We start from the raw sequence: 14,632 nt of genomic DNA, 5'->3' as shown, positions 1-14,632 counted from the left end.
ACCAATAAGATCAAAGACATGGCCGCCGAGATGGAGGATGTGTTAAGGACCCTGAGTGGCACGGTAGGCAGGGGCGGTAAGGGGAGGTCACGGCACCCCAAAGCCGTCCTGCCACAGTGATCCCGATGCATAAAGCGGTTCGTTTCTCTGGAGGCCTGCAAAAAATCACAGACACACATACATTAAACGGCACAAAGGTGGCATTTGTTTACAAACAAAGGTCAGAGCAGAGTCAGGTACTCAGATTACTCTGACCCTGTATTGGTATTCACAAGCGAAATTTATCTTCTCTCTCCTGGGCACGTGTGCAGAAACAGGAACTCTTACAGCTTACTTCCGTTTCATACAAGCATACATGTAAGTAAATATGCATCAGCTAATTAAGCATGCTCAGAAACTACAACAGGTCACCAAAAGTTTACTTCCCCCCCCCCCCCCCCCCCCCCGCCTTTTTCAAGGACACAGATAATTGAATTTTGGCTCCTGCAATCCGCATGATAAAGACTTAAGGCAGGTGAGGGGGAGAAACTGCAATTAGCATAAGAAAGGCTGTAGCAAGGCTGGGAAAGAAAGTCCTTGGCAGTATTTCTTTCTTATCAGGTGCAAGATGCAAGCTGCGCATTTCTAACAATATTCTATTTCTAACAATCCTACCCAGTCTCACTCCCTGTTTTCTTCTGTGGGGCTCAAAACTTCCCCTTTATCCCACCCTAACATCTCCAGATGGCACTTGTAGATCGCTGCAGCCAAATCTTAATGCTGCCTGTTGGTCTATTGTTCTACCCTCAGCCACCAGGGTGACCATTGGCTTTAGTTGGGTGCATACCCTTCCAGGGCTGGCCTTAGAATGCACTCCAATATCCAAAAAAAAAAAGAGAAAGCAAAACCCAACTGCTCTCAGTCTCTTTGTTTGACTCAGTCCATGTCCCTTTTACTTGGGGTCAGGCTCTCATGTGCAAATCACAACAAAAAAAATCAGTTAATCCAGTCACTGCTCTGTACAGACCTGCCCTGGCTTACTCATGAGCATTTACAGTCCAAATGGGATCTTTCCCTTATGCAGTGAGGCTCTAACCTGAAAACAGAAATTATTCTGGCGTCTCCCCCAGATCCTCAGCTGTGACTCTGGTCCAGGGATTATCAGAAGCCTTCTGTGTGCAGGCCTCTGCCTGACTCCTTCTCAGTCACACCTGCAGCCTTTCTCCTGCAGGTTTTGCAACACTTGCCTCTTGGAACACTCAGCCATTCCTCTCTCTGTGACTTGCAGGGAATTGACCTCCCTCTGTCCCTCTTCTGGGCTAGAAATACCTCTGAGCAGCCTCCCTCCTCCAATCTGGAGTGAGATGCTACTCCGGATGTGTGGTGATTGCTTCTCTTCCCTTCCAGTCTCGAGGTGCAGCCCCGCTGGCCCTCCATGCTATAAGTGTTGCTTGCTTTCACTTTCCTTATCTGTTGCTGCCGGCTACTTTTCTTCTCTTGACCACACATGCCTAGCATGTAAGGCACCTAGGGGCTTTTGTTTACTCTTTCTCACTACTTCACAACTTTGTAGACTTCAGAGTGTGGATAAATAAAGCCACTTATCAGACCATCAGTCTGCTCACAGGCAATCAGTCAGTCAGCCCTGAACTAGAAAATATAGTTGACTCATAACTGAGTTAGAAAACAGTTGCCTGGGAGGCAGAAAGGGAGTAGAGGTTTTAAAAACAGGTAGAAACATCTGAACTGGGAAAGTAGTTAGCAGAGGTATAGCTGGGCAGTTTGGACCTTGGATGGTAGCAGTATGCAACAGTATACAGTATACTGACAGTGGTTGGGCTGCTGGTGGCAGTAGGTGCAGCTGCTATTTTTGTACCCTCCTAATTTGGTGCTTGGGCTGGGGCCCAGCTCAACCCCCACCAATAGTTCTGCTGCTAGCAGAGACCTGATTGATAAATCAATTTAGGACTATTTAGTGAACCTAATAAAAACAGTTGTTGTTTTTTTTTAAAGTTCAGCTGATTAAAAGATTAAAATATTTAACTTAATATGCTTTTTTTGTGAAAATACTGATTTTTTTTTTTAATGGAAATAATTTTCTTAAGGTTTGGTTAAAAAAATTGAAATTTCTAAGTTTCACTTCGGATTTTTGTTATACTTTGACTTGAAATATATACTTTTTCATGTGTAATGAGGAGGAAGTAAGAAGTATACGATGTATGAGTGCTCTGTTATCTTTTTCTGTGTGGGAGCAGGGGAGTAGCAGGATTAAAAAGCAGTGGGGGAAAAACACTTTCTCTAATATTTTCATTTTTTCATTGGAAAAAGTCAGTGTTACTTTAATTCACTTAAAATCAAATTCCACTCGGGAAGCAGCAGCGGGAAGGAGAGGAGTTAGGCACACGTGTGTCCCGCACGCACGTGTGCCCCATAACTAACTTTTGACCCGAGGCAGCGGCGGTGGCGGCAGCAGCAGCAGCAGAGGAATTGGCAGCGGGGGCAGCAGCAGCTGATCCCCCAAAGGTAAGTGGGGCGGAGGGCCTCGGCACAGCTGAGCCGGATCCGGAGGGGAAGCCCTCCGGGTCCCATATAGCTGAGCTGGTAGGGAGCCGCGCTCCCGAGCCGCGCAGCGCGAACAGAGCGTGCAAACAGGGAGGGCTAGGGAGGGGACTGCCCCCCCAGGCCAGCAAGCCCCCTCAAGGGCTAACCCTTAGGGAGCAGGCTTCCCTGGCAGCGGATCCCCCCAGCAGGGGAGCGTAGGGGGCGGAACTGCCGGCAGGCACTTCCGGGTAGACCGAGGCGCCTGATTGGCCGTTAGAGCGGGGGCGGGAAATTCAAACCACAGGTTCAAAGCCGCAGGGTGACGTAGTTCCCTCACTCGGGAAGCAGCAGCGGGAAGGAGAGGAGTTAGGCACACGTGTGTCCCGCACGCACGTGTGCCCCATAACTAACTTTTGACCCGAGGCAGCGGCGGCGGCGGCGGCAGCAGCAGCAGCAGAGGAATCGGCAGCGGGGGCAGCAGCAGCTGATCCCCCGAAGGTAAGTGGGGCGGAGGGCCTCGGCACAGCTGAGCCGGATCCGGAGGGGAAGCCCTCCGGGTCCCATATAGCTGAGCCGGTAGGGAGCCGCGCTCCCGAGCCGCGCAGCGCGAACAGAGCGCGCCGGCGTTTGCGCAGGCGTTCGCACCGGCGGGCGGGCTGGGAGGGCCAGGAGTGGGACTCCTGTACGGGTAGGACGTAGACACCACACAGGTCTACAAACAGCAGCTTAGAATGGTGTCTACGAGGAGTGCTGCTAGGGCCTCTGCCCAGGGGGACAAGGCTAACCGGGGCTGGTCTGAGGCCTCCACCCAGACCGAGCCCATGGGGAAGCTGATGTCCCCCTACCTCCCGGCCTGCGGGGGATCCCCAGCAGGGCCGGTGGGGGCAGAGATTGGGAGCCCCCACACCTGTCCGGCAGGTGCCCGGCTTAGGGCTCTGGAGGCACAGGTGAGGGAGCTCCGGGAGGAGGTTAGCAGGCTGAGGGGGATCAGGGAGGCGGAGGAAATTGCCGTGGAGGTCCTTCCCTGGGCTGCTTCTTCCTTGGGTGCCTGGTCCTGCAGGGAAAGGAAATAACTGTCAGAGTGGCAGACGGTCACAGCCAGGACCGGAGCGGCTCGCAGCGAGCAGGTACAAGCTTCTCCAGTCCGACTGGAGAACAGGTACGAGGCCTTGGCGACTCTGCAGGAGATGGAAAGGGAGGAGGAAACCCTTGGGCAGGAAGAAATGCCACATTCTTCACATTCCAAACAGATCAAGAGATCCGAGAGGACCCAGAAGAGGAGGAGACGCGTGCTCGTCATAGGCGATTCCATCCTGAGAGGTATGGAAGGGCCCATTTGTCGCCAGGACCCTTCAGCACGAGAGGTCTACTGCCTGCCTGGAGCTAAGATTCAGGATGTGACGGAGGTAATCCAGGCCAGGATCAAGCCCACCGATTTACTACCCCATGGTCCTTGTCCATGTGGGTACTAATGATGCGGCCAGGAGAACCCCCGATCACCTGATGGCGGACTACCAGGCTCTCGGCAGCGTGCTGAGGGAATTTGGTGCACAGGTGGTATTCTCTTCCATCCTACCAGTGAACGGACGTGGAAGACGGCATGAGAACTGCATCCGAGAGACCAACTGGCGGCTTCGGCAGTGGTGTCTCGAGGCAGGCTTCGGCTTCCTGGACAATGACCCACACATTACAACGAGGGACATGCTCAGCTGGGATGGGCTTCACCTGTCCCCCAAAGGTAAGCGTGTGTTTTCTTCCAGGTTGGCGGATCTCCTCCAGCGGGCTTTAAACTAGGCTCGTCAGGGGGAGGGGAAGATGAGGGTGGGGGAGGCTGTGGACCACCAAACCAGGTGGCACCCACAAGGACAGCCCAGCCTGAAGAAAGAGAGCTTTGGGAACGTGAAAGACAGGGGGTGGACAGCAATACGGCACAGGTAAGGAACGGGAAGGTTAGGGACAAAAAGCCCTTTAGGACTTGGAGCGAGGGGGTAGCAAAAGCACCAGTCACAGGGCTCAAGTGCCTATATACTAATGCTAGGAGCATGGGGAACAAGCAGGATGAACTAGCGCTCCTGGTTGCACTAAACGACTACGACCTAGTGGGGCTGACGGAAACCTGGTGGCATCCATCCCACGACTGGGCGGTACATATTGAGGGCTATAGATTGTACAGAAAGGACAGAGTGGGGAAAAGGGGGGGAGGGGTTGCGCTCTATGTTAAGGAGCAATATACATCAACCCTCATCAAGACAGAATCAAAGGATGAGGAAGTAGAAGGACTGTGGGTTAGGCTACATGGGGGGCAAGGAGAAAAGGATTTGGTGGTAGGGGTCTGCTACAGACCCCCACATCAAGGGGAAGAAATAGATTTGGGGCTCCTGAGGCAACTCTCAGAGACCATAAGCTAAAGAGGCGGTGGTCATGGGGGACCTAAACTACCCGGACATCTGCTGGGAGACACAGACAGCAAAGTCCCACCGCTCACGCAGGTTTCTAACCTGTGTACAGGACCTCCACCTGACGCAGGAGGTACATGGTCCCACTAGGGGGAATGTCTTACTGGATCTGGTATTGGCAACGGGGGATGACATAGTAGGGGACCTACAGATCGGTAGCCATCTGGGGGACAGTGATCACCTAAAAGTACAATTCAACATAAGGCGTCGAGTGGGTAAGGTAACCAGTAGGGTGAACGTGCTGGACTTTAGGAAAGCTGATTTCAGCAAACTCAGGCGATTAGTGAAGGATGCACTGCAGAGTAGTAGTTTTGAAACGATGGGAGCCCAAGAAGGGTGGCTGTGCCTTAAAGAAGCTATCCTTCTCGCACAAAGCGAGACGATCCCCGTGCGAGGTAAAAGAGGGAAAGGGGCTAGGAGGCTTCCCTGGCTGACCAGAGAAATCCAGGGCAGACTAAGGGCCAAAAGGGGAGCACATAAAAAGTGGAAACAGGGAGAGATCACCAAAGAGGAATATACCTCTTCTGCTCGTGCTTGTAGGGAGGCAGTTAGACAGGCCAAAGCTACCATGGAGCTGAGGATGGCAACCCAAGTAAAAGACAATAAGAAATTGTTTTTTAGATATATAGGGAGTAAAAGGAAGGCCCAGGGAGGAATAGGACCCCTGCTAAATGGGCAGAAACAATTGGTGACGGACAGAGGGGACAAGGCTGAACTCCTCAACGAGTTCTTCGCCTCAGTGTTCCTAAGCGAGAGGCATGACAAGTCTCTCACTGGGAGTGTAGGGAGGCAGCAGCAAGGCACCAGACTTCCATGCGTGGACCCTGAGGTGGTGCAGGGTCACTTGGAGGAACTGGATGCCTTTAAGTCGGCAGGCCCGGATGAGCTCCATCCGAGGGTACTGAAGGCACTGGCCGACATCATTGCAGAGCCACTGGCGGGAATATTTGAACGCTCGTAGCGCACGGGTCAAGTCCCGGAGGACTGGAAAAGGGCCAATGTGGTTCCCATTTTCAAGAAGGGGAGGAAGGAGGACCCGGGTAACTATAGGCCAGTCAGTCTCACCTCCATCCTTGGCAAAATCTTTGAGAAAATCATCAAGGCTCACATTTGTGAGAGCCCGGCAGGACAAATTATGCTGAGGGGAAACCAGCACGGGTTCGTGGCAGGTAGATCGTGCCTGACCAATCTAGTCTCTTTTTATGACCAGGTCACAAAACGCCTCGACGCAGGAGGAGGGGTGGATGTCGTATACTTGGACTTCAGGAAGGCCTTTGACACGGTATCCCACCCCATACTGGTGAACAAGTTAAGGGGCTGTGACTTGGATGACTGCACAGTCCGGTGGGTGGAGAATTAGCTGGAGGGTCGCACCCAGAGAGTCGTGGTGGATGGGTCAGTTTCGACCTGGAAGAGTGTGGGCAGTGGGGTCCCGCAGGGCTCGGTGCTTGGACCGATACTCTTTAATGTCTTCATCAGCGACTTGGACGAGGGGGTGAAATGTACTCTGTCCAAGTTTGCAGATGACACTAAGCTATGGGGCGAAGTGGACACGCCGGAGGGCAGGGAACAACTGCAAGCAGACCTGGACAGGTTAGACAAGTGGGCAGAAAACAACAGAATGCAGTTCAACAAGGAGAAATGCAAAGTGCTGCATCTAGGGAGGAAAAATGTCCAGCACACCTACAGCCTAGGAAATGACCTGCTGGGTGGCACGGAAGTGGAAAGGGATCTTGGAGTCCTAGTAGACTCCAAGATGAACATGAGTCGGCAGTGTGACGAAACCATCAGAAAAGCCAATGGCACTTTATCGTGCATCAGCAGATGCATGACAAATAAGTCCAAGGAGGTGATACTTCCCCTCTATCGGGCGCTGGTCAGACCGCAGCTGGAGTACTGCGTGCAATTCTGGGCACCGCACTTCAAGAAAGATGCGGATAACCTGGAGAGGGTCCAGAGAAGGGCCACTCGTATGGTTAAGGGCCTGCAGGCCAAGCCCTATGAGGAGAGATTAGAGAAACTGGACCTTTTCAGCCTCCGCAAGAGAAGGTTGAGAGGCGACCTGGTGGCTGCCTATAAGTTCGTCAGGGGGGCACAGAAGGGAATTGGTGAGTATTTACTCACCAAGGCCCCCCCGGGGGTTACAAGAAATAATGGCCACAAGCTGGAGGAGAGCAGATTTAGATTAGATATTAGGAGGAACTTCTTCACAGTTCGAGTGGCCAAGCTCTGGAACGGGCTCCCAAGGGAGGTGGTGCTCTCCCCTACCCTGGGGGTGTTCAAGAGAAGGTTGGATGTGTATCTAGCTGGGGTAATGTAGGCCCAGCACTCTTTCCTGCTTATGCAGGGGGTCGGACTCGATGATCTATTGAGGTCCCTTCCGACCCTAGCATCTATGAATCTATGAATCTATAAGTTAAAAAGTGGCAATGATAAGCCTGACCTACTTTAAAAAGTACTTTATTATCACAACTATATCAGGTAAAAATATTATTTTAGTTTTTCTGATGTATCCAGTTAGATTGAGGTAATTGTGCTTGTATCGGTATTGCTTATGCTAGTTCTCAGCAAAAGCTATACAGCTATAAGCACTTTAGTACTGATATAAGTGTGTCTATGCTAGAAGGATTTTGCCAGTATAGCTATATCAGCATACCAGTAAAACCCTCCTAGTATATACTTTCAACACTTCATCTCAGGGTGAAAATACTGCATTCTCTCACTTCTTAACTGATTTCATTTCACTTTTCCCTTCTTTTATTAATAGGAAAAGAGTAAAAGGCTTCAAAGAACGTGAACATTTCCCAAAATAAAAATATATAGTTTTGGAATTAGAATTGGTTATGATCTTTTCCAAATTATTTTCATTTTTAAAATTGTTAGAAAAAAAAATAAAACTTACCCCATAAATGATTCTCCAAAGAGATTTTTACAATATCCCATTTTTATTAAAATGTTTTGAAGAAATTTCCACCAGCTGTCAAATTAAGGACTTTTAATTTGCTGTGTTGGTATATGCTGCAGTTAATGCAGTTCTTGATAACCTTTGTTGGATAATTATACAAAATAAATCACTAAATACTTTTGTAATAAATTCATGTCTATGCAGCTACCATTTCCTGTGGTCATTCCTGGTAATGGTAGTATAGCATGTGTAACAAGGATTTAAAAGCTGTCAAAACTAGTTAGAGATGGTGAAACAAAACCATCTTTACTTTCCTAGAGTTTTGTAGGTTAATTTCCAAATTACTGATCTTGCCACTTTTGGCACCTAACAGCAGGCAGAGACATATTAAAGATAGGATGCTTTCTCTGCATATTAAGTTTTTCAAATAGGAAACATGAGTATAAAGTTTGGCAAGACATGAGAAGCTTAATCCCAGCTGGAAAGATTGCGTTCATTATCAAGGAATGTACATTTTACTTTAAAGTTTTCCTGGTGACTTGCAAACTAGAATTGCAAATTTGCATGTGTTCAGAACTTGCCCCTTCTTGAGAAGGTTGAGCAGCTCTGTGCCTAGCTCCCACCTAAACCCAACTAGTACTAAGAAACTAGGCATAATTCTACTAAGGTTCCTGAAGACCTCAGTCTGTAGGCATTCTTACAGCATGTACTATACACTTAAAAACAGAGTTGGGAACTTCATAAAATGCAGCTGTAGTCACCATTTTTATTTTAAGAAAGAAAAGCAGGGTGCTGTCACCTTGTACGGTAATATCCTAGTAGTTAGTGTCACAACCAAATTTGATAAGCGTGCTGGCTAACACAGGGTTAAGCATAGACAAGTGCTGACAAGCTGCGGAAAATCCCCAGAGGGCTAGTGAGCATGCCCAGCACGTGCCCCATGCATGACCCCAGGCTTGTCAATCATAGCTCTGCCATGAGGTAACCTGAATTGGCAACATGCGCATGCTCAAACAGGCACCAGAACACACTGGAACTTTCCACAGGGGAAGCCTTATGACTGGCCACACATTTCATATTTAAGGCTTGTAAGTTTTGGCCCACGCCCAGTCTGAGGGCAGAGATTGCTACTGCAGAGACTGCCTCTCAGGAGAGCCTCCTAGACCTAGAGCCCTGGTTCACTCCCTAGAGCTCCACTGGTCTCCCCGCTGTTGTTTCTGGGCACATTACTCGTCTTCGTGATGTAAAAATCACGGTTCGTTTCTTTGGAGGCTCAATGAATATCAATGATACTTAGGCACACATTGTTGGTGATACAAAAGGTATATATTTGCAAATAGGGTCAGAGAGAGAGAGAGACAAAAGATCAAACGCTCTGCCCCCCGGAACAATCATTAGCAGGCTTTTATCCCCTCTCTTCTGGCACGTGTACAGAAGCAGGAACTCTTACAACTCATTTCCGGTTCATACAAACATGCATGTGAATATGTCAGATCATACATCCCATGTGTATTATAATTAACTACTTAAGTATGCGGGACGGATAGGCTTAATATGTATTAGCTTATTGCGCGTGCTCAAAAGGGACCCAAGGTTATTCAAGGTTCAACCCCAAGGCTAAGATGGTAATTACTCTTATCTTAGCCTAAGAAATGTGGGAGCCATGAAAGAAAGTGTGATTTAGTGTAACAAAGAGATAGTAAATTTGCAGAACAAAGAGAGAGTGATACCTTAGTACAAAGAGCCTTTGGTAGTTTTCCCTTCAATTTCCAACCCCCCTTCCCTCTCCCATTACGGAGACAAGGAGGGCTAGCAGCTGTGTTTTTCTAAATCTGCTATTGATAATGTATTTTTAATAATATTTCTAACATTCGTTTCACTCCAACTCTGATTACTCGTTTACGATTCGACTATGATTACCTGTTCACGTTCCAGTTTTATTCAACTCGTTCTCGGCTATCCGTTCTCGACCATCCGTTCGCTTCTCATTCTTCATCACTACGTTTCAGTTTTGATTTCTCGTTCCACGTTTACTCAACTCGTTCCTGATCATTCGACATTGTTCCTGTTATCGACCCGGCACAGTTTCTCGTCCACTGTTATCACGTTATCGTACTCATTTGTAACCAAGTTTGACCTGCCTACGCTACACCACCATCAGTGGCATAAGTAAACAATAAAAGCTATCTGTTTTTGAAACCGCATGTGTCCCAAACCGCTCTGACTCCTCGCCGCTAATCCCACCTCTTCGATCCGCACTCGGCCCACCATGACCTTGGGGCCTGTCCACAACAGTTAAAACACTTGACTACGAAGCAGGGAATCCAGGTCCAAATCTTATCTCTGCTGGAAGTGTTATAAGTGCACATCTTTCACTTGCCAGCTGAATTTTCTAACCTATTAAGCTATAGATTCTTGTGTGTGTGATTCTTCTTTGCCCTTTGCAGAAATGAATTCAAGTTTCTTTGGTCAGGAGATAGAGCATAACCCTGGAACCTAGTGTTTAGAGCACTTGTAATTGGAAAAGGCTATGTTATAGTCACAACTTCTAAGACTGCTCTCTAAGACAGCATAAGACTTCCCTACCCCAGGTAATTTTTTTTCTGCTCAGTAGCAATGTTTCATCAGTAGGAGTGGCCACATAAAGTATGCTATAGCCTATCGGTTAGAACACTCTTCTGGAGGTGTGAAATGTAGGTTTGAATTGCATGAGGATGTGAAGCAACTTGAACTTGGGTGAGTTCTTATCTATATAAAAAGTACCTCCTCTTCCAGCCATGACTTAAAAGAATAGTGAAATATGTTCAGTTCTCTAAAATGGTGGACATGAGAACCTATTTGCAGGAAAGAGTTCTGGGTTATGGATCCTGGATAGGGGACAGCAACTTGTGACTCTGATTGAGGGGTGGGGCTTAAAACTCACACTTGTCCTGATAATTTCTGACTGGCTAGCTCAAGGCAGCTGCAGATTGACCTTGTTGACTTTAAGTGGCTCTCTGGTTTAACATGGACTTAACTGTCCCCATATAGTGTATATGGAGCTTAAGGGCACATCCACACAAAGCCCTTTGAGATGCTGCAAGAAGAATCTGCAGTAATGAAAAATGTTCCCCATGCTGCAAATTTGTGGCACGGGGGCAAAATTAGACTCCTGGGTATCCAGGGGTCAAATAAAACTGTGGGAGGAGGGGGTGGAACACAGGACAGGGCACAGTACTACTGAGGCAACCAGAGGCTTGGTCCTCCACAGAGATGCTCTGGTAGCCAGCCAGAGCATCTCTATGGCTGGTCCTCGCCCAAGTGCTGAAGCATGCTGTCTATCCGTGCAGGGAGCTGGACCTGGGCTCCTGCCAGTAAGTGGGGGGGGGGGGGCTGGAGGAGGGGGGAAGGGATCATGGGGGGACCCCTGCCAACCCTGCCCACTCCCCTATCCCCTACAATTGCTGCTGTGCCTGGCCCCATCCCCTGCCTGGCCCCTGAACCCCCCATTGCTGCGGTGCTTGGCCCCATCCCCCCCCGATTCCTGTCCTGCCTGGTCCCATCCCTGTCTTTTCCCCAAGCCTCCCCGATGGCTGCCCTGCCCAGCCCCATCCTCTGCTTGCCCCCCGAGCCACCTTGATCACTACCACACCTGGCCCCATCCCCTGCCTCTCCTCCCGCATGGCTCAATTTGCCCTACACAAAAGTGCATGTCTGGGCACATGCGCTGAGGCAAAATGTCCTGGCTCAAATTTGCACTGCTTCTATTTATTCTGCTGCAAGTGCATGTGTTTGCATGTGGGGATGTGCCACAAGCGTCTAATATAATCTTTTGGTTACCATTCCGGGGCAACTGTCTGGTTAGGGTTTATAGTATATAAAGTTTAGGCCTCATATCCTTGGTTGATTCTGGACCTAAATGTTGGCAGGATTGGGACTTGGACTTGTTCTAGGATTAAAAAACAAAAACAAAACTGTTTTCCAGTATGTGTATAGCTTATTCCTCTTCTTACAGTCCGGTGATCAAATTCAACCCTCTTGTGAACAGATGCAATTAATTTATATCTTTGAAATAATTCAGATTTCTGTGATGCAGAGAAAAGAGAATACATCAGCTGCAAAAGGTAATTGTTTTTATATTAGATGTTTAGAATTTAGAGGATCTTTTTAACTCTTATTTGCTGCATCTTATGTCTATTTGTAAAACATTAAATTAGGCCTACTATAAATGTTTCTGGTGGGAAAACAGGTGAATTTGAACTTGGGATTTAGGATTCATATTGAGAGGCTCTCCAGCAGTGGTGGGCAAAATAGGGCTTGCAGGCCATATCCGGCTTGCCAATTGATTCTATCTGGCCTACCAGCTGGCACTGAGAGCCTGAAGAGGGAGGGCTGCATCCCATGCTGCTCTGCTCTGCTGCAGCCAGGGCTGAGCCAAGCCAGGCTGGGCCACACAGCGCAGTGCAGCCCACAGACTCCTTTATCCCCCTGCATCCATCCCCCCACCCCTGCCTGGCTTCTTGTTAGTGCTGCAGCTATGCAGTCCTAGCACCACAGCTACCAGCAGCCAGGCCCACATGGGATGGGGAATGATGCAGCACACTGAGTAGCTGTCCTGCCCACCTGCATGCCATAATAAGCTGCTGTCACGTTGGCACCATTAGTCTATGCCAGCCCAGGGCAGTCACCCCGATTTTCCTGGTGTGGCACAGCAGCTACAGCAATGCTCATCGCAGCAGGCAGCCAGGCAGGATGGCTACTTGGTATGCTGTATCGTGTCCTGTTCCATGTGGGCCCAGCTGCTGGTAGCCAGTGCCAGGACTATGCAGAGCCAACAGGAAGCCAGGTTGTGGGGATGGATGCAGGGGGTTGGAGGACTTTGTGTGTTGTGTGGCCCAGCCCTGGCTGTGGCAGAGTGGAATGGCAAAGGGTGCAGCCCTCCATCCTCAGGCTTTCAGCAGCAGGCAGCAGGCCAGATAGGATCAATTGCCATCTTCCTGGGCACCGCCCCCCACCTCCCTTCTCCAGCCCTCAACAGATCACCAAAACTCCTTAGGTGGCCCTCCAGCCCAAATTGCCCACCTCTGTTCTACAGGGACCTTGCCCAGTAATCTCTGTTTTACATTATGATAACTGTGATACAAGAGAAATAGTTAAACTGGCAAGAAAATGGAAGATCATACAAGGGCACAGAGATCTCAGCAAAAAAGATTTGAGAAGCAGGCAATAGAAATTACCTGACATAAGTAATTAGGGAATGAAGCAAGTAAAGCTAAAAGAACAGATTAGGTGTTATTTACAATTGGTCATGATTACATTTGTTATTATGTTGGGTAAAAATAATGATCACATTTTAAAATATCAATATTCAAAAAGCTGTGGCAATTACTGTATTTTTCGGACCATAAGACGCACTTTTTTCCCCCCAAAAGTGGGGGGAAAACGAAGGTGCGTCTTATGGTCCGAAGGTGTGGTACCCCAGAACATTTGTTTGCGGTCCCATGCGCTCGCTTGCTGTCCGCTGCCGTTCCCATGCTGTGGATTGCTGTGTGTGTGGGGGAAGTCCCGCCTCCTGGAATCTCAATGTCAGTCAGTCAGTCAGGTCACATGATCGGCACAGCGCACGCCTCCCCTGCGTGTGTGTGTGTGTGACACTGACAGACTGACAGGATTAGAACGTTGAGACAGGAGGCAGCTAGGTACGGTACCAGGTAACGTGCTTGAGCCTCTAAGTCTTTCCTCATTTGTTAATGGAAGTGATGATGGTTCTTAACACCACTGTTGAGTTTACGCTGTTAAATATTACCGTATTTTGCTTTATTTTAATAAATATTTTAGTATACCAGTACTATTTGGTTCAGAATATTTTTTTTTCTTGTTTTCCTGCTCTAAAAACTGGGTGCGTCTTATGGTCAGGTGCGTCTTATGGTCCGAAAAATACGGTAATTGTTCCAACCACTTTCCAAAAGCAGCAGAGGTGTGAAAAATGTAAGCCATTCTCTAAAATGCTTACTAATATGATTTTATTTAGAATGTTGAAGTTGATGTGTGTCTGATATTTCTGTGGTTTTTTTCACTCTCGTTTTCCATGGAAGATAAAGAAGTGAACTACCAGACTTCTTTCTCTTCAGATGTGAAATTACAGTTATCAAATAACAAATGTATTAAAAACAAACCTAAAATTAAATAAATGAAATCCAAGATAACAAAGATACCCTCAGTGTTTTAATAAGGACTTAAAAATAGGCAAAACTATTGCTTGGTATTAGTGCATTCTCAAGTGGGCTGCTTTTTGAGTTTCTGAACATGCCACTAATCCATGGAAAAGAAAAATATTTTCCAATAGTGTTGTGTTAAGAAGTTTTCCACAACACATGAAGACAGGTTTTAGTTTCACAGTAATCTCACTGAAATTTGAAGACCAAGAAGTTGCTTCTCCGAAGTATTACTACTTTGTGTAAATTATACTGCTTTTTCCACCTTATTTAAAACACTAATAAAATCTAAGTATGCATTGCAACAAAATTAGTAAAGACTTGAGTCTTTGCCATTTCTTTGCCAATGAAGAATTAACTCTCCACAGTGGCCGGCATAGACTTGATTATTGTTGCTATCAAGGCAGATCCAAATGCAGATGTTCAGACAGTTCTGAAATACTGCCAGGTTGTGTTCATCTAGTTGAGGTATGACAAGATGTAAAACTGAAGACCATTTCCATCTGTTTTAAAAGGCACTTTCTTAAAATCCCATGCTGTGCCATGAGAGAGCAAAA

General features: G+C 47.9%; 1 long non-coding RNA gene across 3 annotated transcripts; it reads left to right on the top strand.

The window, feature by feature from the left end:
* Positions 1-2,812: 2,812 nt before the first annotated feature.
* LOC149869201 (uncharacterized) lies at positions 2,813-10,033 on the top strand. 3 transcript variants are annotated; one of them, XR_016441087.1, is made up of 4 exons: positions 2,813-3,926; positions 4,100-4,258; positions 6,187-6,258; positions 9,817-10,033. It is a non-coding gene; the product is annotated as an uncharacterized LOC149869201 (long non-coding RNA). The 3 variants fall into 3 exon arrangements; XR_016441086.1 differs by lacking the exon at positions 9,817-10,033 and having other exon boundaries at positions 2,813-3,679; positions 3,771-3,926; positions 6,187-6,671; XR_016441085.1 differs by lacking the exon at positions 9,817-10,033 and having other exon boundaries at positions 6,187-6,671.
* The last annotated feature ends 4,599 nt before the right edge of the window (positions 10,034-14,632 follow it).

This window comes from Crocodylus siamensis, chromosome 3 (assembly GCF_052110815.1).
Source record: "Crocodylus siamensis isolate JL-2025a chromosome 3, ASM5211081v1, whole genome shotgun sequence".
NCBI classification, from domain to species: domain Eukaryota; kingdom Metazoa; phylum Chordata; order Crocodylia; family Crocodylidae; genus Crocodylus; species Crocodylus siamensis.
The sequence above is the reverse complement of the archived record's forward strand: the minus strand, read 5'-3'. Positions and strand labels throughout refer to the sequence as shown.